The 24,708-nt window shown below is 40.6% G+C and overlaps 1 protein-coding gene across 1 annotated transcript in view; it reads left to right on the plus strand.

The window, feature by feature from the left end:
• tsnare1 (T-SNARE Domain Containing 1) overlaps positions 1-19,221 on the plus strand; it is a 147,640-nt gene extending 128,419 nt beyond the window's left edge. The window contains exon 12 of the mRNA XM_047597643.1: positions 17,000-19,221. The gene's annotated coding sequence lies outside the window, so the exon portion shown is untranslated. The remainder of the gene's footprint in view (positions 1-16,999) is intronic.
• The last annotated feature ends 5,487 nt before the right edge of the window (positions 19,222-24,708 follow it).

Raw genomic sequence — 24,708 nt, forward strand, 5'->3', positions numbered from 1 at the left:
TAGTCTGGTAAAGCCAGACTCATGTTAACAACACCAGTCTCAGTTTGGAGTACATTATTGGCTATGGTTTGTTGTTTCTCTCTAATTTTGCATGCAGTTAGACAGACCTACAACCAATCAGAGCCATTTAATTGACTTAATTGAATAGATTTAAGTCCAAGTCACTCAGGTGACCTGGTATATGTTGTTACTCTTCTGGTCCTAACACAGTGGTTTCAGTCCAACTTTCTGCTCTAAAACATTTGTGGGCTGGGGCGTTGGCCTAGCTTCCAGGCCAGAAAAAGACATTTCTGAAAGTCACAGAAATTAGATTGAGGCCACGTTTACAGAAATCCGCGTTTTGGGTGAAACCGCATAAGTCTCGCACGTTTCTGACGGCATCTTTCTGAATCCGAAAGACAAATACAGAGATCAGTGCGGTTTCTTTTTTTCAAATGTGTGAACACCTGATACAAACACGATGATGCCCTCGCCTCGCCCCTCGACCTTCTAGCCCCCAACGACTCACAACAACAACAACAACAACATCAATGGCGGTCTACAGGCTCGTGACGGTGCTGCATCAGATATTGTTGTTGGGAGGCTGAGTCAATATATACTGTTGCATTACGATGAACTAAAAAAGATTACAGACTATAATATCAGGACTATATGTTTGTATACGGTGCGCAAGGATGATGCTCATGCTCCGCCTCTTCTTCACACCACTCATAGTTCCTGGGATATGTGCTACAGGCTTTCTACAACAAGATGTGATTTTGCAATGGAGCCACCTTCACGGAGAAATTCGCAACACGACGCAAAGGAACAAAAAACATTGTTTTGCTACGTGTGAATGTGGCCTGAATTGCCACAAGATGTTCAAGATTCACTTCTCCTGTCAGTGGTTTTAATGTTATGGTCGATCAGTGCAGATGCTTTTCTTGTAATCTTCTTCATAATCTCAACTATTTAAATGTGTATTCAGCCAATCTCACAGCTGCAATCATTAACCAGCATTTTGTTTGAGTACGTTTAGTCGTGGTCATGAAATGAGTTAATTACAGATCATCTGCTTGGCAATGGCCCCTTTTCCAGATTCATTACTTATTTCCTAAAACTGACAACAGTAGATTTTTTGGGTTATTTATGTTTTACAGCAAAAAGAGCGGCGTTTTAGCCCGGTTGCACCCAGGAACTTTGGTGAGCCATCAACGTTTCTTCTGAGGTCGACCTCACAGAGCAGATACGATGACTTTAGAGGTTTTGGTCACACATGACTCCACAATTGTCGTCTGAATTGTGCTTGAAAAACAGAGACAAGCAAAGAGTCTTATCATTTTAGATCATAGAAAAGTGTTTATTTGTCGTTGCTCTGACTATTTACATTCAATTTCCACTACTGAGAAAATCCGCGAGATGTGAAGGTTTATAATTCTGGTGTTTGATGGTTTCTTTCTGTCCCATACGTGCATTACTTGCAGAAATCCACAACAATTATTTACTCAGATCTCAGATTAGTAGCTCTGCATGTTTGTGGAAATATACCAAAATCTTTGTTTTAGCAGATGAGGCAGGATTATTACTCTCTTTCTGTCTCTTTGTGTGAATGTGGATTTTTGTGTAAGCGACAGAGAATAAGTATCCCTGCTCCCACTGGAGAGAAATAATATAATAGCTCACTATTTGGGTTTAGCCCAAGTGAGTGGGTTTATTGCCTCAGCAGAGCAGTCATAAGCCTGGCAAAGTCAACAAGTTCTAGTTCTAAAGATCCAAATGAACACTTGGCTCCAGTTCTATCAAACATTTTGGTGTCTGCAGAAAACAACTTCATTTTTACTGCAACAGCCACCCGACCGTATTATCCTCCATTAAGTGGTTTTAGCACCAGTGATATAATTGTAAACTAACTTGCCCACTTTTTATGAAAGTTATATTGGCGCGCAAAAATATCTTCATATATTACACGTTTTATAGCTTTTCCCCTATAATAATTTCTGGAGCGGTGGGAAACCTTGCAGTATGAAACTGCTGGGTCTGGGCATCAGCTTTCACTGCAGCAATCCAAAAAATAAATATATAAATAAATAAAAAAGAGGACACAGGAAACTGGTCGTGTAGGTTTTGAAGCAGTTTTAGAAAACTGGACAATGGCATTATATGTATGCATTATATATATATACATATATATATGCATATACTAAATATCTTCCATATGTTTCAATGTAAATAAGTAAATAAGTATCTATCTATCTATCTATCTATCTATCTATCTATCTATCTATCTATCTATCTATCTATCTATCTATCTATCTGTGTAGTTTGATTAGAAGATGTCAAGGTTCTGTGTCTGTCTTTTATTTTTTGAGTCATGTGTTGTGTTTCCTGTTTTATTTTGTTAAGTTCTGGATTTCCTGTCTGTGTTTCCTCGTGTGTCGCGTGATTGTTAATTGGTTTCTCCTGGTGTCATTGCCCTGATCTGTCTCACCTGTGTCTTGTCGTCCCTGCACCCTCTTGTGTATTTATAGCCCTGCCTTCGCTTTGTTCCTGGTCTGGTTGTTGATGTTCTCTTCCTTGATGTTATTTCATGACCGTGATACTTGCTGATTTTTGGATTTTCCTGACATGTCTGCCGCGCCTTTTGTTTTCCCCATTAAATACCTTTTGTAGGAACTCCCTGCCTCCTCATCAATTGTCCTGCATCTGGATTCTCACTTCAGCACTGCCCTGACAGAAGATTGGCACTAATAAACTTTTATGAACATTATGGACTGTAGGGTCACCTCAGCTGTATATGAAACCTTGAAGAGGAAACACATTTTGGAAGAACTCAGAATTCATACGCACCTCGGTAAAATATTTAGCTTTGATGCAAGTAGCTGGCCTATTACTGTGTGTGCATGGCGTACTGTTCTTGGGGTCTGGCCAAGGCAACAATACTATTTATGTGAAGGATGATGACCACTTTAAGAGTAATGCTGCCACTGAAATATAATAAGAATTTGTTCTTCCAATACAGTTGTGACTCATCAGAGAATGGACATGGGCCTTCAGAGGGTGTCCTGTGGTGTCTGGAAACACAATGTTGTTAGTGTTGTGCTGTTTGTTTCTCTTGTCAGTGGTCATAATGTTGTGGCTGAAGCAAGTGAAAGACCAGTGGGGAACAGTGTAGAAAAGTACCATACATCAGACTAATGACGGTCACAATGGCAGAAATAACTGGCGGACCGCTTCTTCTTCCTAATCAATAGCCTGGCCTTTATGGTGCACTAGATAATGCAAAAGCTGCACTCGGACACTTATTCCATGAATTATTGTCCTGGCACTGCCCTCACATCTTGTGTCTTTTGCGAGTGTGTGATTTCTCAATAAGCATGTCAGTGATCCAAAAATACACTTAGTTCATTATGTGTGTATTGGCTTCTCACAGGCCAAACAGAAGGGTAAAACTAGACGGGTTAGATGAATGAAACCACGCCGTTTTATGAGAGGTGCATTAGAACTGGGCTACATTTGTGAACTTATAAATAGGTTGTAATTTCCTTTTCGTTCTCCCATCCTGGGTCATCGCAGTCTCAACTCCAGCTATTACAGGGACGAATGGGGCAAAGGGGACTTATGAAAGCCTTTTATTATGTATACCGCGTGTATCGAGGCTAAAATAATTGGTCGGTAATTCAGAGGTCTGAAAATTGTCGCCATTAATCTAAATAATATGAATCATTGAAGCATTTTAGTAAAAAGACTAATCTGTACCTTAGAAACAGAGCTGAAGCTTCAAAACGGAAATTTGCCACTGCCACAAGTGGTAATTACAGGCCGCTCGGCTGATATTTGTGTATGTTATGAATGTTTTCCGGTAGCAAAGCTTTTCAGAGGAGGAACAGTGTGATCAAGTGTTATAATTTTTTCTGTTGTGCCAGTCCCCCATCTGTCATATGACTGGCTTGACTCATGGACTGTCTAAATAGTGTCGCAACTCCCTTGCATTGGACAAACTGATGATATTTATCAAAAAACAAAAAAATTACATTTGCACCAGTATTATATAAACTACCTGAAATGACAGAAAGCAGTCTTGAAAAAAAAAAAATGATTTGACGCGTATTAACATGGAGCTTATACTGCAGCCAGCCACCAGGGGGAGCTCTACTTCCTTTGGCCATCTTTATACTGTGGTCTAATTTCATAGAGAAAGAAACCTAGGATTTACAGCATGTCTGCTATCGTCCTTTCACAGTTAGCATAACTAACCAGAAAAATCCCTAAATGAGGGTGTAACGACATGTAGGGGTTTAAATTATTGAATATGAGCAGATATGCTAAGTCTGGTTAAAAAAAAAAAAATCCACCATAACTTCATATCACCAACTTCATATCAATAAAGTACAATTACGCTTTGTTTGTGTTTCCATTGAAAGGTGTTTCACGAAAGAGCTGTAACGTAAATTTACAAATTCTCTTAAATTCTTGTCACCCGAGGTGTCACTTTGAGGAAACGGACTTCAAACAAACTCGTCACATGACCCCCGCATCACCTCTGATGACGTTGGTTACGGGGTAAATGTGGAAAAAGTTTTTCCGTTGCACTTTTGCAATAAACTGTTATATCGATACGTCTGAAAAATGTTTTAGCTTCAGATATTTGAGAGGGTTTTCAAAATGTAAGTGTTTCCATTACCAGTTCTATATTGCTATATTTCTGTTTTGTGCATTTCTAGGGGGAATGGAAACATGTTATATGTGAATTTAAATTAACATATAGAGTTTCTATGCTGTTGCTCTGCTTATGGAAGTTTCCAGGGTTTGAGTGACAATCTGAGCTTGGTCTCTAAAATGATAAATAATGTCGGGAGGGTGATCAATAAGTAAATTATAACCTAACATGCATACCACTGCTTGAGATTCTGCTGTTAATGGCTGTGAAACAGCGACAGGTAGAGCTCCATTCATTTGATGCAGCAGCTGTTCTGCAGTCTGAAAACCACACAAAGCAAATAACTGGGTCAGTTTCTCAGTCACAGTCTTTTAGGGAATGCCCAGCAGTTCTCAGTAGGTGTAAAGGCTGTCTAAAAGTCACGTCACGTTGGCTTAAGCCACATGCAGCGAGTGTTTGTCCAGATCGAGGAAGTCACTTCATCTCCTTCCCCTTCAAGGTCACCTGTGAAAAGTGTCGAGCAGATAAAACCAGACCTCGGGGAATATAATTTCTTCCGATGTAGGAGACGACCACAAACACGGTGATAAATACTTAACGGAGTTCTGCCCCCAAACTGACTCCTCCATGAATCCAGCCATGGTTCACGCCTGCTGAGCTGAAACCTCCAGCATACTTAAGTGGTCACAGTGATTTCTTCGTTTTTTATTTTTTATTAATAATTTTAATTATTATTTTTTTTAAAATCATCTATTTTGGGATAAAGCTCTGGATGCACTGTATCAAGCAGCTGACACCAATTGGAAAAAATACAAAAACAAAACAGCATTTTGCAGAACATAGAAAAGCTGCAACGAAAAAATAAAGTAACATAAAATAAACCCCCCATGGTCACTGTTATTATGTTAAGCCTAGTCTGACCACTTTGCGGTTACAAAGACCTTCACTTAATGAAAGAACCTCAAATTTCCCATTTGAAAGCTGGATTGAGATCTAGTTCCATGTCTTGCAGCTATTGCGTGTGTGTGTCTGTGTGTGTGTGGAGGGAGGCAAAGGCTAATCTGCGTTTGGATTTGAAACGACAATTTAGATTTTGATGCACCTAATATATCCCTAAATGGTTTTCCCAATTACCTTAACCTAATATCTGGGAGACAGTGTTCTCCAAGGGGCAGTGTGTGTGTGTAACCTTTTGTGTTTTATTAACAGAAGCAACACCAGCATTATCGCGTTAAATAGCGCAGGATAATGGTTGTTTTGCTTTATCAAATGCCATTTGTAATTCTCTTGGGCGATAATGGAATCCAAATTATTTTTATGACTAGACCTAAGTGATAATTTGCTTGAAGTGGCTCTATAATCTCTAACCTTGTTCAAATACGTCTCTCCGGACATTGTTCGGAAGCTTATCAACCACCAAGCTTTTATTCCGCTACGCTTTTATATAATGAGCTTTAGGTGTTTAAGAATGGCAGCCACCGTGGCTGACAAGAAAATTAAAGTTTACTAGCGCAAAATTGAGTTGTGTCACGAAGGTGTCATGGTATTGAAAGAAGTTCTGCAATATTTTTGATTTCTGTGCATTTCCTCTCTGTTCTGAAAGTTTCTCCCTTGGCGTATTGTGTCCTCCTTTACTTCCTGGGATTCCCCTTCTTTGATTGTTGGATTGGTTTCTCCTTGTGTGCTCCTCCTTCATTAGTTTCACCTGTGTGTTTTGGTGACCCATCAGCCCCAGCCTGAGTTACCTGCGTCCTCTATCATTTCATCTCTCATTTCATTTCATTCGCCTTCATATTTCCATTTAACTCCTTGTCTTGCTTTTGGTTTTATGGATTATCTTGCCTCACTCTGCAGCACTTTTTGTTACCTTAATCGTTAAGTCTTCACCAACCAAAACAATGCTCATGTTCTGCTTTCAAATACTTAAAACCAGTTGTGGTCATAGTTTGGTTACTTGCAGGCACAGTTTGCACCCTGACAGTGTGTAGTTTTTTTCAGGCTGGACAATCATTTAACTTGGAGCTCAATGAAAATTAAACTTTTCTTCTGAATTTTCTAATATCTGGTAACAAAAGCCTCCTCTAATTCTAGAAATTTAATTGGGTACAGACCTGGTTCCACACAATTAAAGAAGGATAAGAGAGAAATTAGAAGGACGCTTCGGTCTAAAACAGTAAGGAGCTATGGTTCAGAAGTGGTGCACACATGCCCTGCTTCTTCTCTGCTACTCACCCAGTTTATACGATATGTCCACCGTACACCAGACATCTGCTTTTATAGCTCTGTCAGTTCGCTGGAAAATATCATAATAAGTGACAGTTTCAACAAGGAGTTAGATAATTAGCGTCACCAGCTGTCTCCATCAACCAATCGGGTGCTGTTAAACCAGTGCGGCTGAAGAGAGAACACAGCAGTGCGATGTAATTTAAAAAGGTGTTACAAAATGAGAAACTTTTGAAACTTTTCTTGTATTACAGTTTGTTTCATGGTTTAACCGATACCCCTACTAGGCAGCTGATTCTCAGTAAGACCAACTCATCATACTGCTATTGACTTGTGTTCCTCATGCATCGCTATATATTACTAGAAAATTGTGCAGTTGTTTTCAGCCTAGTAGAGTGGACCAGTGAATGACCAGTATATATTATACTCCCAGACCCTGTGCTGTAGTCTGATGTGCACCTCTACAGAAATGTAACTATGCGTCATGGCGACAGAAATCGCGAGAGCTTTGATTGGTCTGTTTGTTAGCAGCTCCGCAATTTTCCAATGGAGGGTATGTGTGTGACGTCACAGCCAGTGAAATCTCCATGGTTACGGCCACTGAGTGGCAAAAGTTGAACAGTTGAACGTGGAGATTAGCAGCATTAGCTTGAATCATAGGCTTTAAGAAAAAGGTCAAAAAAATGGTCAATGGCTGTCGTGTGACAGACTGAACCAACAGATTTGAACATCAGTCAGAGATATATTTTTACAGATCTATAAATGGATCGCTGCATTAGAAGAAACAACTGGAATCCAGGCACAGAAACCTGGTGTTGTGGTTCACATTTAGTGTCAGGTAATATTAATTTATGCTGTATTTATGATGAAGTCAAGCCTCATCGTCCTTTTAACATCCAGTCTGACGCTACAGTGTTTTATGGCTAATGTTACTTCTCAGGAAAGATCTTAACATTAGCATCTTTTATTTAGCTACATTTATCCTAACTGAAATGAGCTAAAATTAGTAATACTGGTAGTAAAAATAGTTTTATGACTTTTGTAAGTTGCTTACACAAGTAAAACAGACATTTTGTATCTGAAAACAGTAAGTACCCGGGTAGAATATAACCTTAAAATAGATCAAATAAAATTGCGAAATAAAGACGTTTGGAATAAGAGCTCAAAAAAGAACGATTAAAAGAAGCTTGACAGGGTTTAAAAACCTCTTTTGTCTGGTTTTTAAAGAAGCCGCTGAGAAAACCCCTGATAATAATGGTATCTAGAATGAGGTCAGGCTCATTCATCCATACATTCCTGGGCATAAACGTACTGTCAGCTAGCTCAAGAAAAGGGAGTTGGGATAATGTAAAGCCCAGTCCAGGTGAATGACTTCCTGGTGTGTACATTAGGAGAAAGATTTTCAAGTAGAATCAGTGGTTTGTTTGTTTTTTCCAGTTCAGGTTTCTATGCTACATACTTGCTTTACTATTCTTCACGTCTGAGACTAAGACTATTCCAGTGTCCTTTCTACAGGAGAAACTTGGAATCTCTAGACTGGCCTTGTTTCCTGAAGATTAGCGACAACAACTTCTGTCAGAGTTACGAAGAGAGGTGTTACAAAAATAGGCTTTTCTAAACCATAGTTAACCCCTGAATAAAAAGCTTAATCATGCAGTATTCTCTACTTTAAATACTACCAAACAAAAAAAAAGTGCAAGTGATTCCTGTTGCTAGAATGGTGGAGACAACTGGTGACCAGATTTCCCGAAAAACACTGTTGAAGTTAATTCATTTTCTGTAATCACTTATCCTCCAGGGGGTTGTGGGATTGGGGGGGCTGGAGCCTATCCCAATCATCATTAGGCGAATGGCGGGGCACCAGTCTATCACAGAGAGACTGGACTATTTAGAATCACAAGTCATCACGAACATGCAAACCCAGAACCTTCTCGCCGTGAGTCATCAGTCCTAACCACCACCACACCACTGTGCTGCCATCGTCTGATCTGGTTTGCGTTGAACAAACTCACTCTTGAGTACGTTTGACCTAAAAGAGTTGTTGCTATGACAATCAATCAATCAAACTAACAGGGTGGTGGAATGATTGGACACCACTTTAAGGGCACTTTAAAGGCTGCTATTCATGCTGTAGACTGGTAACACAGTGTGTCCAGTGGTGGACCAGAGGGTTTCTACTAATGCGACAATGGAGTGTGAGTCTCTGTGTGTGTTGAGCAAACTGTGTTAAAACTTGAGTAGAACTTTTTATTATATTAAATTTTTTTTCTTTGCAGTTTTTTCCCCCTACTGAATTTGAAATACAGATATAAGCCACATTCAAGCACCTTTTTTTTTTCTTGCTGATAAATATTAAAGAATTAATGCAGTGGATACACGTTATATTTAGACTCCAAAGCTGCTTTATGAAACACAGCAGACATGCTCGCGCTGAAAGAAGCTTATTCAAATTATTTAAAAAAAAGAAGAAGAAGAAAAAAGCTAAGTTGACAACACCGTGCGGGAATTCGGGAGCGCTGTGATGTAATGATATGACGAGAAATAAATGTTTGAAAAACAAATAGATATTTTGTTAATGGGAGAATCGCTCTCGACGATGATGCACAAAAACAGTTATTTTATTTGCCGTACCAGCGTAGGCGTGCACATTACTTAAGGACAAGATGTTAATGGATGCTTTGCAAACTGGAAACGGACAAGTGTTTGTATATATTAAACAAATATGAGGTATTTTGTCACGCTTAGACTGGGGGCTGTTGGAATCTCGGCCTCTCTGAAACCGAGATCCAAGCCAGTGGAGGGGAACTTGTGAGTTGCTGCCACAGTTAGTGGAGTTCTTTGGGCCTAGTACCGTTAATCCATGTCTATGAACAAGTGTGACAATAAGCTCTCTGTCTGAACAGCAATCCTCTTAGGCGAAGCTTTGTGGGTAAACTCGCCTCATGCAAATTCTAAACCCCATTAGCTTTGAGGGACTAGTCAGCTGCATTGAGATTAATGGCCAAGTGACTACTTGATTTAATAGGGTTATTTCACATCTTCCGGGCGAAAAATAAACAACAAAGTTAATGCAAGACATTTGTCACTGACGTCCTCAATCTATCTACTCTAAGAGGGAGAAGTTTCTTGCGAGTACAGACGTGTTACTTACTCAGCCAGGCTTTGGTGGACTCGTCAAGAAGCTTTGGTCGTGTTTTGTGTGCAGACTGGAAGTAAGAATAATTATATTCTGTAAATGTCAATTGTTCGCAGTCCTAAAAACCCAAGGTGGAAAGTTTTGTGCATTGTTGTAAATTAAAGCTAGGGATATCTGAACCTGCGTTAGAGATAAATGCCGCAATGAGAGAAAGTGCTCTGCAGTTTTTCATTACAGGGTAAAAAATGAAAATCCTTATTTATCTTTTTCTATGCCGTCAGCTTACTCTAAACTTTGCTGAAGGGGATTACCAGCCGGGTGGGTAAGGCTCTGTCGCCGCCAAATGTGAGACAACACACTGTGACAACGGTGATCTGAGGGCGCTACCGACTCCTCCACCTCACAGCTGCGGAGAAACGATTAGCCAAAAGTTGAGCGGGAACCTTAAAATACTTCCGTGTGACCTTTAATCCCCAATCAAATCAAAATGTCAACCCATCCCTCTTCTGCACAACACAAGCAAACACTCCGCAGCCTGTGCGTCTGCTCAGCTCCCAGCATGCATCACGAACAGCTTTCCACACGTTCGGAGATTACCTAAAGCTGACTGATTACCCTAACAGGTGAAATGAGTGTCATCCTCCAGTGAAGGGCTTAACGGGGGATCGTACGAGAGCAGCTAAGGGAACGGGACCGCTCGGTGTTACGTTCAAGTGTTTCAAACTGTTTGACAATTTTACTGCTAATACACTGGCATGAATAATACTGTTATTGCAGGGCCGTCAAAAAGGCAACACTAAACTGAGGGAAAGCTTTAGTTTAGCCATAACGATAGAATTCCATGGCTGGAGGCAGCACTAAGCTCAATTTTATAGCCGATCTCAAGAGTCATAAATATGTTTTAGATGACAAATGTTAGAAATTTTGGTTGGTTTGGTTCAACGTGAGTCAAGACGGAGTCCCTGTGACAAATCATGACTTGCAACAAATGTCCCTATGTCTGATCTGTAAACACAGAGTCTATAAAATAAAGACATAATGAGCGAGCCATTAAATGAGAAAGGAGATCAGGGCGGATGGATGGGTTGACAAAACATTGAGCTTTAAGGCCAAATTTTCAATAAACTTAACTGAATGACAACACCTTATTCATATAATCCTTTGGGTGGTAGTTAAAGCAGGTTGGAGGTCTACTTTAGAATTAGAACACCAATCAGCCATAACATTATGGCCACCAACAAGGCAAGTAAATAACATTGACCATCATGTGACAATTTAATGTTCTGCTGAGAAACTTGAACTTGAACCTGGCATTAATTCGTGTGGATGTTAAACCAGACTAGGCAACCCCACCCCATAGCACTGACACTCCATCCCCAACAAGATGCAGCCTCACACAAAAAAATGGTTTAGGAACAACTCAAAAAACATCTGACCTCCAGAGTCACTAGATCCCAAACTTATCAATTGTCCCAAAGGCCCCCCACTAACAGAATTGCCAGATACCACAGGACACCCTCAGAAGGCCCATGTCCATTCTCTGAGTCACAACTGCTTTGGAGGCACAGCACAACCAATTTTGTCCAACTAAAAGAAATCAAACACATCCTTCCTGCAAACGAAAGGTGTGAAAACATGCTCTCTCCTTTTAAGAGCCAGTGGCGTCAACTCAACTCAACCACCTGCTGCAGCATGGGTGAGAAGCAGCACCCAGCATGCAGGAAACATGCAAGTTTCATTTGTAAATTAAATTAAATCAAAATTTAATTAGTCGCACTGCGCGACAAGGGGCTTTTTAAACTTTCATCTCATGTATGTTTGTTCAGAACGAATGAAAACAAGAACGTTAGGAATGGCTACAAGCCTGGCTTCTTTCTTTTTTTCTTCAGTCATAAAGCTGTTCACGGATTGACAAAGCAAGTTACAAAAGAATACAAAATGAGTTCAGGCATTAATAATACAGAAACAAAACAGTAAACAGCAGAATGATGGCTGCGAAGGGGCATGTGGGCAGTGGGCGGTGAGAATTAAGACAGTGATTACAGTTTAGTCTTTCAGTCTGTAACCACTGATATGCTCGTTTGAAGTATCAAACAGAAAGCACTGGCTGTAATATTACAGGAAGTCTCGTTCCAAATCCTTTTCAAAAAGATGATAAAAAATAAGCTGCGGTGATGTCACTCCAATAGGAGGTTTGTGTATTTTTAATTTGCACCTCTGTAATTGGTTAAAATGTGAAAGCAAAAGGAGATTGTTTAGGATATAAATGTCAGTGTTTCTTACATTTTTGTCCGGGGGAAAAAGATCATCCTAATTTATACTAACTTTGAATCATTTTCGAACTCAGACATGTTTACGTCAAATTTCCATTGTGTTTGTCCATTGTGTGAAGGGTTCTCTTTTTCAGAAATCCAAATCTGGTCATCCTAGTATAAATTTTGTAATACTAATTTTAAAGATTTTACAACAAATTAAAAATGCAGGATTCTATAGTGGACTCAGATCTAGTGAAATGAATCAAGATTGTGAAGATTAATATTTTATATTAGCTTCACTGCAAACTAGAGTGCTCTAAAGTATCTTAAAGAAATATTTTGTGTATGCAACAATACAGAAATATGCAAATCGGCCTCTGGTAAAAGAGCGGAAAATAACTAATTGTCATCAGCATATAATAAGACACTGGACCCCTCAGAACAGCCAATAAAGGTTGTGGGTCAAGCAGAAACAATAAAACATTTAACACAAGGCATACACACGCAAAATCCTGTGATTACGCCAGTGATTAGTAGATTAAAACTGTCACTACAATTATCCAAGTGAAACACGCTTGTAGGGGGTTTTCTTTGCTCACTTTCACAGCTCTCCTGTATTCGTTTTCCAATATACTTCAGCAGTAAGCTTTGAGTCTGAAGGCGACCTCCGGACATTTCACTCCCACACCATGCAGACCCCGTTGGCTTGGCCTCTGCAACATTTCAGAGATGCCATTCATCCTGCTGCTGCCGACTGACAATCAATGGTGGTGCCATGGAGCGGTTTTGCCTGTGATTGATATGAGCTATTAGCTTCCTGCAGCCTGGACACTGGGCTCTGGAAATGGGGCAGGACATCGCCAACCTGCCCAATGAGCCCGTATTGATCTAGACGAGATTGAAACAGCTAAATCTCCCAACACTCGAGATAAACCACTTAACTAGCTCACTCAAATGTACATCACTGCGTTGTTTGGTGTTTGACATTTTGATGTGTGTGTTTGATGTAGCCCGTTGTGTACCCTGGGAGCTCATTTGAATGAAACATGTTGGGTCAGTGTCTGGATGACGTTCCTTCCCTGTTTTAGCTGCTGATTGTGAACAACTACATACTATATCACTGAAATCTACCAAAGATGTTTTTTTGTAAGCTAATGTCTGAAATGAGAACTACGACGATTCTAAAGATTTCAGATGAACACAGACAAGTGCACTAATTAAATACTTTCAATGGTGTTACATGAACAATTGGCACAGTTTTCACAGTATTGGGCACTATTCAGTTAAATAGGGTGCCTGGGCAGATTGAGGCTTTGTTGCTTGGATGGCACACCAATCAAACCTACCTGTAGACAGTACCCAGAACCAGTCAATTGTAGCCAATTGCGGATGAGGGAGACAGCACAGCAACCTCTGAATGGAGTCAGTCAATGCGCATAAAAGAGTATAGACTGGGTTCGAACTATCCGGGGTACCCTTCTACATGTCATGTTTGTCATGTGTTTCATGTTCTACTGGATTTTATTACAGCAGTGCCCCTGTACCAGAGCAATTGCTCATCAAAATCGTGTTAATCTATGAGTGCAACCCGTGATAAAGCTGCGTTTTTCTCTGAGGCTAAAAGGTTAAAGTAGTGGTGATGGGTTGAGGTATGAATGCAGTCAAACACGTGTGTCTGTGTGTGCTTCCGTCCAGTCCAGACCGAGCTTTGATGTGGCATTGACCGGTAATACTCTCAGGCTGTGAGCCAAGCAAACACAGTCACCCCGCAGCCTCTGATCTCTACAAAGAATCTCTTCACATCTTCTCTCTTTGTCTCTCTTTCAATGCCTGCAAACCCTAAACACACACTCGCATAGGTCTACCTTGACAGCAAAAAAAAAAAAAAAAAAAACTGCTCCAACTCTTCGCCTCCTAAACTGGAACCCTTCCAGTTGGTCACGATCGGAACATTGTGCAGATGTGCACAAATTCACCAGTCTGACGGACGCCTCAGGTCTTTCCATAGACGGTCTCTGTAGTGTAGTCATGTTCCTTCTCCTGTCACACTTCATAGTCCTCTCATCACTCTTCCTCTCCCCACAACTCGGTTCATTCTACCCTCCTCATGTTCGCCTTTTTCCGCCTCACATTCTGTGATCCTCTCATTTTGATGTGTTTTTTTTTTTCTTCTGATGATGACTGCTGCTGAACAGTTCATTGAAAAACAGATGCTTCGCATTTGAAGGGATTCTTGATCTGATCTGAGTCAGGTGGTTTGTCTGGAAGCATTGTTAGCATACTGTACACATGTGTCTGGGCTCAAATGTTCCACCACAATCTGTTTTTTTTTTTGTTTGTTTTTTTTTAGTTTTAATTAACATTTTTGAAAAAAACTTATCCTTCCTTCAGCCCGTTGAATCCCTCAAAAATCTACAAGGAAAGGAGAGAATTGCATTTCACTCCTCATGTAGTTTAATTTCATATTATTTACTAGTGCTACCAGCATAGCTGCGTACAATAAAAATACAAGTTAGTGGTACGTAACGGTATAGCTACTATACAAAAAATAAATGTAACCTGGAACTTCCATAATCTGCAAACGTCCAATTACTTTAGGCTGTATTTTACAAACTCTGAAGGATTCTCGACTTTGTTTATAAAGTTCTTGCCAGTGTACTCGCAAATGACTCTCAAGAAGCTGATGAAGTAATCTGGATCTGTCGGTTTGAAGCATTTCAGTTCATACAGCAAACTGTGCTGCTGCTACATCGACTTCATGTCATGTGGTTGTTAATTAGACATGTAGCATCCACGTAGACCAGACCAGGCACCTCCACCCCACAGCAATGACACTTCTTGATGGCAGCAGCCATCCCCAGGAGGATGCAGCCTGACACAGACACAAAAACATGAAGAAAAGCTGAAAGTGTTTATCCACAGAGGCCACTCCTCTGAACCCATAGGACCTAAAGGCCTCCCCCACTAACACACCCTCAGAAGACCCGTGTCCATTCCCTGATGAGTCTCAACTGTCAGGACCAAAGGAGACCTACACAGTATTAGGAGGGTGGTCATAATGTTATGCCTGTTTAGTGTTTGCTTGACTGCCCTGTCTTACTATATATTGACAACCCCAAAACTGTATGAGATGGACACCCACTACCTGCTGCTGTCTGCCTTAAGCCACGTTTTGGTCTGATTAGCATTTTGTCCATGATATTCTCTTATCTGAACAGTCATAAGACTATTGACCTGGATGCGTCATGAAACCTCTGCTCTATCAGACACAGGCCCCCAGAATGCATGCTGGGTAAGGCCACCTGCGATCCAGCACTGGAACCTGCCAGTAGCTGACATTTGAACGTGGGAGTATTTCAGTCTGACTGAGAGGAGGGGTTGGCAGGCTTCTCCTGAGGCAGCATAGCTCCAGCAGCTCTCCACAAGTGCTGAAAGGCTTCCCTAGTAGCTGTCAAGGAGCATAGCCTGCAGGTATTCTGTCAAGTTCACTTTTTTTATGTTGTAGAGTAGATCTAGGCAGGACTTGAGGTGCTGACTCAACACAAGTAAATGAGAACCTCCCTGGAATCAAGTACCAGTGTATTAGCAAAGGAAAGCGGAGCTGTTTCACTACCTGGACTACCGAGCGTTTCCCCCCTAGGCTGGTCCATTTGGGTTAGGTTTGCTGTTCTAGAACAAATCGACCGAGCTGAGAGTGATCAGAAAGATTAGTCTGATTTTGCTTGCAGTCAGGAACAATTAATTTCCAGTGACAACACACGCTACCTACAGACCAGTGCAAGTATTTTCTCCCTGCGGAGAGAGTCTCCTCATTCTGAAGTGTCCGGGCGAGACAGTGGCATTTGATGTGATTGATCGGCGAGAGCTACCAAGCATACAGGATGCCCTCGAGACAATACATTCCCTCCCACGCTACGTCAATAGGGTGGAAAAACAGCTTGAGGTGTTCACCTTTCTCAGCTGAATCGTGCTTCCTGATGAGGAGTTCAGGGCTTCGGGATGTGTAACGGCTACATCGCTTCTTCTGTGAAGGAACCCAGTGGAGCATGTGTCCAAAATGACTTGAAATGTGTACTGAGTGCATAATACAGAAAATATTTCACCTTTTAATGGACACAGACTTCCAAAACCAATTGAAAATGAATCTAAGACAAATATTTTCATCAGAAAAGTCATAGACATTCATCAGTGTTTTAATCCCATTTAGGGACGATAATGCACAGATTGGGTTGTTGCCGAATTGTTTCTAAATCCACGTTTTAATCGGACAGAACCTATGTCTAACCATCAAACTCCAAAATAATTCTCATTATAATTTCTCCTCTCAGGGCTTAATTCACTTACATGTGTCCTGTTGGACAACTATTAACTGTAATGCAAATAAGAATGATGCGCTGTGGCCTTCCATTCACTAGGCCAGTCTGCTCGTAGGTGATTAATGAACCGCTTCCATCTCCAGTACTGTGAACTCTGCCCTGGACTTAATTAAAACTCAGCCATTGACCAACAATCATAAATTACTTCCCACAACCTGTGACACTCCTAGAATAAAAGAACAAATTGGTTTCTTGCCAATTAATAATTCACAAATGAAAGGAAATAACAAGCCAGAGGATAGGCTCTGCTGAGAGCTCCGCGTGAGCTTTGTGCTTTCAGAAGGCTGACAGTCCCCTCACACGATGCGTTCGAAGGTGTTTGGTGCCTGTCGGGTGATTGATGTCTGTTGTCTGCTCTGTTTGTGTTTTACAGGTGGCTGCTGTCATTACAGTGGCACTTGCTGTTCCTGCCCAGTCTGATCCCTGACCCGAGCAGCTGGTTTCCAGTAGGAGGGAGCTGCCCTGCAACAACATCCGTACTCCATCATCTCTGGTTCTGTTTACACGTGCATCAGTCTGAGGACCGAGGTCTTTGTCGACACATCTCCATTCTGAGACGCTCGTGTAATCATCACTGTCCCCCTTTTTGTTTTTTTTGTTTTTTTTTAAGTTAAGGGTCTCTGCTGCGACTTGAATGTTATCATGTAGTGACGACATCCGAAGTTTGATTTATTGTCCCATGTCACATCTACGCCGGCTTAGCTTCATAACCTTTGTCGTGCACCTCCGTAGAAATGCAACTAAGGGTTGCGGTGATGCAGACTGCAACTGTTGTGACTGATTCCAAATGCATTCTCTCAGCAAACACAGAAACCACATGCCGTCTACTAAAATGTTTTGCAGTGATTTCAGTAAAAGTAGCCGTCGTTCAATATTTATTTGCTTCATCTCCAGTCGCCGTTGCTTGAAGCACGCAGAGAGAGAGAGTCAACACAGCTGACCGTCCACCATTTTGAGGGTCGTAATTGCCGGATGATGCCGACATGTATGTGCACTATGCTTTCACAGAATAGCCTGCGTGTAGATCTCTCAGGTGTTTCCTATCTTAAAGGTGAAGGTTTGCAGTTCTGCATTACACACCCTCAGCTCCCAACTGTGGTGTTTCAGCTGAAAACTAGATGGAGGTGGAGGGAAAAGCTTCAGGATGAGACGAGGCAGCTTAAGCTTTATGGTTTTCACTGCTGTCAGTGGCTCTGGAAAGCTTATACACTTGTGTTTAATGAGGTATTGTGATGTAAAAAAAGGCCTGATATGACTTATTTTGAAATATTCCAACCTATGCAATGTCAGTGAAAACCAATGTGTCACATTTCAGAGGATCAACAGTAGGTAAAATGTGGCGCAACGGTGTCAAGAAGACGCCCTCCGTCCAAATCTGATGAGAAGACAAAGAGAAGGACTATTGCTTCCCACTGCTTCCATCTCTGATAACCATCTCTTTATTCTGTATCTGTCTAGGAAATAAGGCAATGTAGCAAGATTAATTTGGTGGAAATTGCAACCCTGGCTAACCCTTGTAGAACAGGGGTCCCCAATACATTGAACATCTAACCACACTACCTTCGGCCGATTGAGAAGGTATATCGTGCTCCATAGAAAATATGTTTTAGATGTTAGTCTATCGTTTATCTGTTGCATCTCCAGAACGAACATTTTATTGCACCGTGCCTTCAGTTCAGCAGTACACATCCACAGCCACGCACAACAACAACAACTCGAGACTACCTGAAATCTTTCTTAAAGGGACAATGCTATTTTTCTAAAGGTGCAGTGCAACAGTTTTAATATAAAGGTAGGTCAGTCTTTGACTGGGTCATCGTAAATGTAGTCTGCAAGAAAGAAACATATGGGCGCCCCTGTTCTAGAACCAGGTGGAATAATGTTTGATGGGTTTGATGAGACCAAGATTGAATTTTGTGCTGTAAACATGCGGTGAAGTGTGATCGTGGAAAACATCAATCTTTTGGTGGCTGCTTTTCTTTAGCTGGGAATAGCACTTTAATGAAAGTGGAGGTTAATCATGAATAGCTGCCAGTGCTCCAAGTAAGTACTGTTGGTCTGTTTTTTTTTTTTTGTTTGTTTGTTTTTTGGCCGTCTGCTAGAAACCTATTCCAGCAAAGTTAACATTTATGTCTGGACCTAGCCTAGCCTCATCTAGAAAAAGCTGCAGGGGAACCTTGAGAAGGTCAAGCACAGGAGATGGCCTCGCAACCTGACAATGAATAAGAATATTCCGAGGTCAAGATGTGCAGAGCTGACCGAGAACATGAAAAGGTGCAGTTTAGGCGTCTGTTTTCGGTCTTACCTTTTTTTCTCTGAAATGTGTCATATTTGTTTTCACTAGCATTGCATAGGTTTGTCTTATTATTTATTTTATTTTTATTTTTCTGCATTACAAACTCTGCTGATCAAACATCTGTGTATAATCTTTAACACCCACTGTACACTCCCTTTATTTGATGTATTTTTACCAAAATCAACTATTTATCAGCTTGTAGTGTAATTTTATCACTATTATATTGTAGCGTTTGTTGATATTGTATATTGTTTGACCAAATATATCTTCCAAAATAAAAGTTAAACAGCAAGCGAAAACTTCCTGTGTTCAATGTCATTTAATTCTACTCTTAATTTAATCTGTGTAGAAAACTAGCGTGGAGTCCAACAGCCCTGCACTACAGCCTTATGCATCAAGGAAATACTGTATAATTAGTAATAATAATGAAAAGGTTCCATCAACCACGGGCTGATTTTAATTGCTCTGATTATTTCTTACAGATTAATTTCTTCCATCTAGCTGGATGGTGATAAAGAAATTAAATGGAAAGAAAGCACAGAATGAAAGATGAGAGATGAAGAACAAATGAAGGAAAAAACGAACAGATTTTGTTATATATTCTGAACACTCTGATCCCAGAGTGAAAATTAAACCTCAGGTTCTAGTTTAAATTGCTGTGTCTCCTTAACAGGAACAAAATTCACATCAGTTTTCTCCTAGTACCAGCTACACAAACAAATAAAATAATCCAGCAGTTAGCCTGTTCAGCGCCTGCTGTCTGAGGCGTGATGGCCTTTTAATGAGCCGCTGGCAAAAGTCCTGAGGATGAGTAACCTGACATGGCAGATGGTTTGTCACACAGAACTATCAGCGAAGTCGTCCTTGGAAACCGGTGAAAGGGCAGGCGCTGTCAAAATACACGGACGAAAACATCCGTCCATCATCTTCCAACCGACCAGACGAAAAACCGTACAACATATGAGCACCGTGAAGAGGAAGAACAGGTCACAGTCTGACATGTCAGAGATGTGGAGGACTCTGGAGAGCTTTGGAAAGGATGTTTGCACATAACTGGCACATATATGGCATAAAAAATTCACGTCTTTGGTATTGTAGCATATTTAATGGTGCATGAAACAACAAGGTTTGTGTTGAGCGTGTTCCGTGCATCTACACAGATCAATCCTAAGATTAAATCCACAGACAGGAGAAGTAAATGACTTCTGTGACAATTCAACGTTCTGCTAGGAACCTTTTGGACCTGGCATTCATTCGTTCGACATGTAGCATCCACCTATACTAGAGCATATCATTCAGTGTGTTTACATGCAGCTAATAACTGACAGGAACATGTCCTCCTCCTCCACACTAGGTGGCGATATGTGTCTTTTCAGCGAGTTAATATGGCCCCCTTTCTGTTTGACCTATTACGTCATTTAATAAACAAGTCATTCAGACAACAACAAGGTGGATAATAGTTCAGCTCTTTTTAATTTCGAACGTAATGTGCGCACTACTTATGGTGCAGATAAGATGTCAGGTCTGCAGATCTGTCAGGTGGTTCTTCTACTGGCTCTGTTCACCTTCTTCTTCTGTGACTGGCTTTTTGGATGTTTTTATTCAGGGGTCATACGCCAGCACAGCGGTTGTGGTGCACTCAAGTTGTCTAGTTTAACTCAGATTAAGGTGTATATACATATCAGAGAAAATTGATTTCCAGTCACATTATCTGGAGTGTCTTCATCAAACAAGGAGAACTTTGATTTTAGTCGGAGTAATGTGTTTACCTGCACTTAAATTGTCCAGTTAAAGTCGGGTTAAGGCAATAATTAGTTGTTGTTTTTTTTTCACATGCATGTAAACATACTGAATGATAATTCTTGATGACAGCAACTTTTCTGAAAAAGATGCAGCCTGACACAAGCACACACACAAAAAGGAACAACTCAAAAAACAAAAACAACACTAGGCGTTGACCTGTCCTCCAAATTCCCTACATCTCAAACTGATCAAGTATCTGCGGGATGATCCACAGAGGCCCCTCTTGTTAAACCATACGTCCCAAAAGACCCCCCACTTACAAGATGCTGTTACCAGACATCACAGGACACCCTCAGAAGGCCCATGTCTATTCCCTGATGAGTCACAACTGTTTCGGAGGCACAAGGGAGACCTACACAAGAGTAGGAAGGCGGTAATAATGATATGCCTCGTCTGTGTATACAGTGCGAAGCCGACATAAAACTGTAATGACTGTGTTTATCTACCGATCGTAATTTGTCAGCTGAGAAATTCCAAATTTCACGCAAGGAAGAGCACCTCTCCACAGACCCTTGGTTCGGATCAGCACAAATGTTGACTTTTATATCACATTTCTCGTTATCTTGTTTCCAGCCTCTTGAAGTTGGCGATTGAGAAATAGGACGCAGAGGTTTCTCCTACTGCTAGACATGGTTGCTTGGAGATTCCCAACAAATGAACCCATCAGGCGACTCTTGAATGTCAGTTATTATATTGACAAATATCATGTGTGTAGCACGAACAAAAATGGAAAAAATTTTGTATCAATTCTTAAACTGAACCACTACTCCAATCAGGGCCAGTAGTGTGTGGATATTCTAAATGTGCTTAAGTTTCCTCTCGTTGTCTCTCTACTACGGTTACATCTCCAGGGGAAGTGTAGAGTAAGAGTAAAAAGTAATCAGGAATGAGGAAACTTAATCATATGCATGTGGCATTTTCAAAAGCCTTCTTAGTCAGATACATAAAAGCCTGTGCATGAAAAGAAGCAAGAAGCATCAGTGGTACAACATTTTCATAGCTGGGAGCACGAGTTAATCAACAGCAGACAGAGAATTTTCCTCTTGTCTTTAACGCCTCATACTCCTAGCAGGATGTCTTATTTAAAGATAGCAAAAGGCTTAATTTGATCTGTAAAGAGGATGTTGTGTGTGAGTTCCTCCAGGCTCCGTGTTGTCTCCCGAGGCTGCGTGGAGATAAGTACGCCGTGCCGCGGGGTCAAATCATACTCACCCTGCAGCTCTTCCCCCTCAGATTTGTCCATCATCACTGGTCTTTTTTTTTTTTTTTTTTTTACATCTAGGAATTACGAGGTTCTGGAAAGTGCCAACGCATTTCACCCAGTCATACTGAATTCTTTTCTTCAAACCATACTGTCTCACAGAGCTTTTTCATTTCAGTCGAGTGTTTTAATGGACCGAGAGACGAAACAAAGACATGAAACAAAAAAGGCGGAAAGCTTTTAGTTGTCCCTTTGTCTGAGGCGTAATGTTACATAAAAATGGCAAATTAATTTTCCCCGTATGTCTGTTATTCTTGAGAAAGGCCAGATCAAGGTTTCATTATAAGGTTGTATTGTTATGCATTCTCAACTTAATGAATATGCAATAATAATAACAGAGAAGTTACAAACCTTTTCAGACGTTTGAAAAAGCCATCAAAGGCAGGTTTTGCCGCACCTCGGGGCGCTGTATCTAGATTTAATTCCGCGCAGCTTGTTGGAGAAACTTAACCTGGTCTTAATGGCTCACAGCGGTTTATTGTCTGATAGCCTGCTGCCTCTGTAAATACAGAATGAACAAGGGGATAAAACTCCCAGGGAAATGTGAGGGCTGAGGGGATTTTCAATGCCAGGTGGAGCAGTTATCACCTCTGGTCAATGTCTGGAATGCTAACGAAGGTGGAAACCCCAGAGGAGGAATGTGACATTACGACAGAGGACTGAGTTCAGTTTTCTTCCCCGTCCTCATTATTCAGCCATGTTGCTGATTTTAAGAGATATAATAAAAGAGAAGCCCGAAGAAAGACAGGGTTTTCAGTTCTAGTTTTCCTTTTTTTTTTTTGCATTCTCTAAGTTTTAAAGAGTAGCTATTGTCTTCAAAGAAACAACGACCCATTTAATGACGATTAATATTAAGGTTTTTAAAACAAAACATACAGATTTCTGAGGAATAAGATTCACAGAAGATAACAGATTCACAGATACATACAAATGATAAATTGACTTGAATATTGAATATTCTTGCTATAACATGGATTCCTACATTACTACTGGGCTATTTGAAGCTTCATTGACACAGTTTAGTCAACCAGCGTTAGCTAGCTGATGGTGTGCCACCATTTTAATTTCTAACTGTGTCCATTACCAGTACAGTATATTTATATTACATAGTTTAAGCCAATGCTGGTTCTCAGTCATAGAATCATAAAACTTTTATTTTAAATTATTTGGTGAACTTCCTCTTTTGTTTCATTGCCCATTATACAACGAGCTGAGAACGTCCTTGTTCACAACAGTTCAGGGAAATAGTCCTGATTTCTTTTGGATGTCTGAGTTCGAGTATACAATTTTCTATTCTGGTTTTGTATATTCCAGAAGATTTGTCTGTGTATCTTTTTGTTGTTGTAAGATTTGTTCTTTTTCTGCTGGCCATCTTTAAATTGTTTAAATGTATATTGTATAGTGTCTTGTAGGCCTATGTAAGCTGGGCAGAATAGACATTTAAATAAACAAATAATTTAAAAATATATATATTTATATATATAAATATATATTATGTTATATCTATTATGTTATATCTTTTTCAGTGTTTTCAGTTTTACATTTAATTTTAATAGTTGTCTGTGGCATTAATCCCATATTTTTCAGAAATGCAGGTGTTCAATTTTATTAAAAATATTAAAGTTTGAATTCTACAATATTAAATCCTTGCATGTGAAACCCTGAATAATAGCAGCTGTTCAATTGAACTGAGATTAGATTCATATCATAATCAACATGATGAGGATGAGGATCATCTTTTGTGAAAGAAAGCGTGTAAAAAAAAAATAGGACAGCATTGTGTTGGTTTGTATTTGAGCAGAAAGGATTTTTTTTATATAAATATTTGTATTTTTATCTTAATCCATCAGGATCTGAGTGGCATATTTGCTCTAGATGTTTGTTGGTGGCACCTGGATCCAAACACTGTGAAGTATGAATCCTGTGAACTAGCTACGGTCTGATTATGTTAAACAAGCTGGGTTCTGTACGGTTTGACTCACTGACGTTCATGCCTGAGCTGTAATGGGTGTCCTTTACGCCTTGGAGCAGAATTTGATCACAACTTCACTTCACTCTACTCCGTCCACTGACCCCTGAACCAACAAGTAGGAGGATGTCAGAGGACGCCCCAGTAAAAGGATGAAGTGTAGTTACCTCACAAGCTCCAATGAACACGGCAGGGTCTCAGTGGAGCAGTCAGTCTGAAGGGACAAAAGCAAGATCTCTGACCCAAAATCAGTTGTAGTTCTAGGCTGCTGGCTGAGGCCCAAAGAGCCAAAGGCTTACAGTGCTGAGGAGACACCCCAGAAAGGGAGAAGCTGTATCATGTCAAATGCCTCAATACCCAGAGAGATGTTAATGGAGAACACTTATTTAGGAACAGTGAGACCAGAGAGGATGGTGACAGGTGGTGCAGCAACAACACAGACATCAAATGCAGCAGTTTAGAATCCTGGTTGGGCAGGTCAGCAGAAAAAAATGGCCACTTCAGTTTCTTCAACATGTTGCCGATCATCTGTGCAAAAAGCTTCTGCTAGGTGAAAGCTAAGTATCTGTCGAACCTTATTTATGTTTGCTCTAGATTTTTTCATATCAGATGGTCCTTGGACCTTTCAACCTGCAAAATGTCCTCCATAAATTCAACTCTGGTGCTCCAAGAGTGCAGATCATCGTCTCTAATGGCGGCAGTGTCTCCATGGAGGACACATTTCTGTGGTGTATCTCACTTTGGCTCGTCAAT

This window comes from Mugil cephalus, chromosome 11 (assembly GCF_022458985.1).
Source record: "Mugil cephalus isolate CIBA_MC_2020 chromosome 11, CIBA_Mcephalus_1.1, whole genome shotgun sequence".
In the NCBI taxonomy this organism is placed as follows: Eukaryota; Metazoa; Chordata; class Actinopteri; order Mugiliformes; family Mugilidae; genus Mugil; species Mugil cephalus.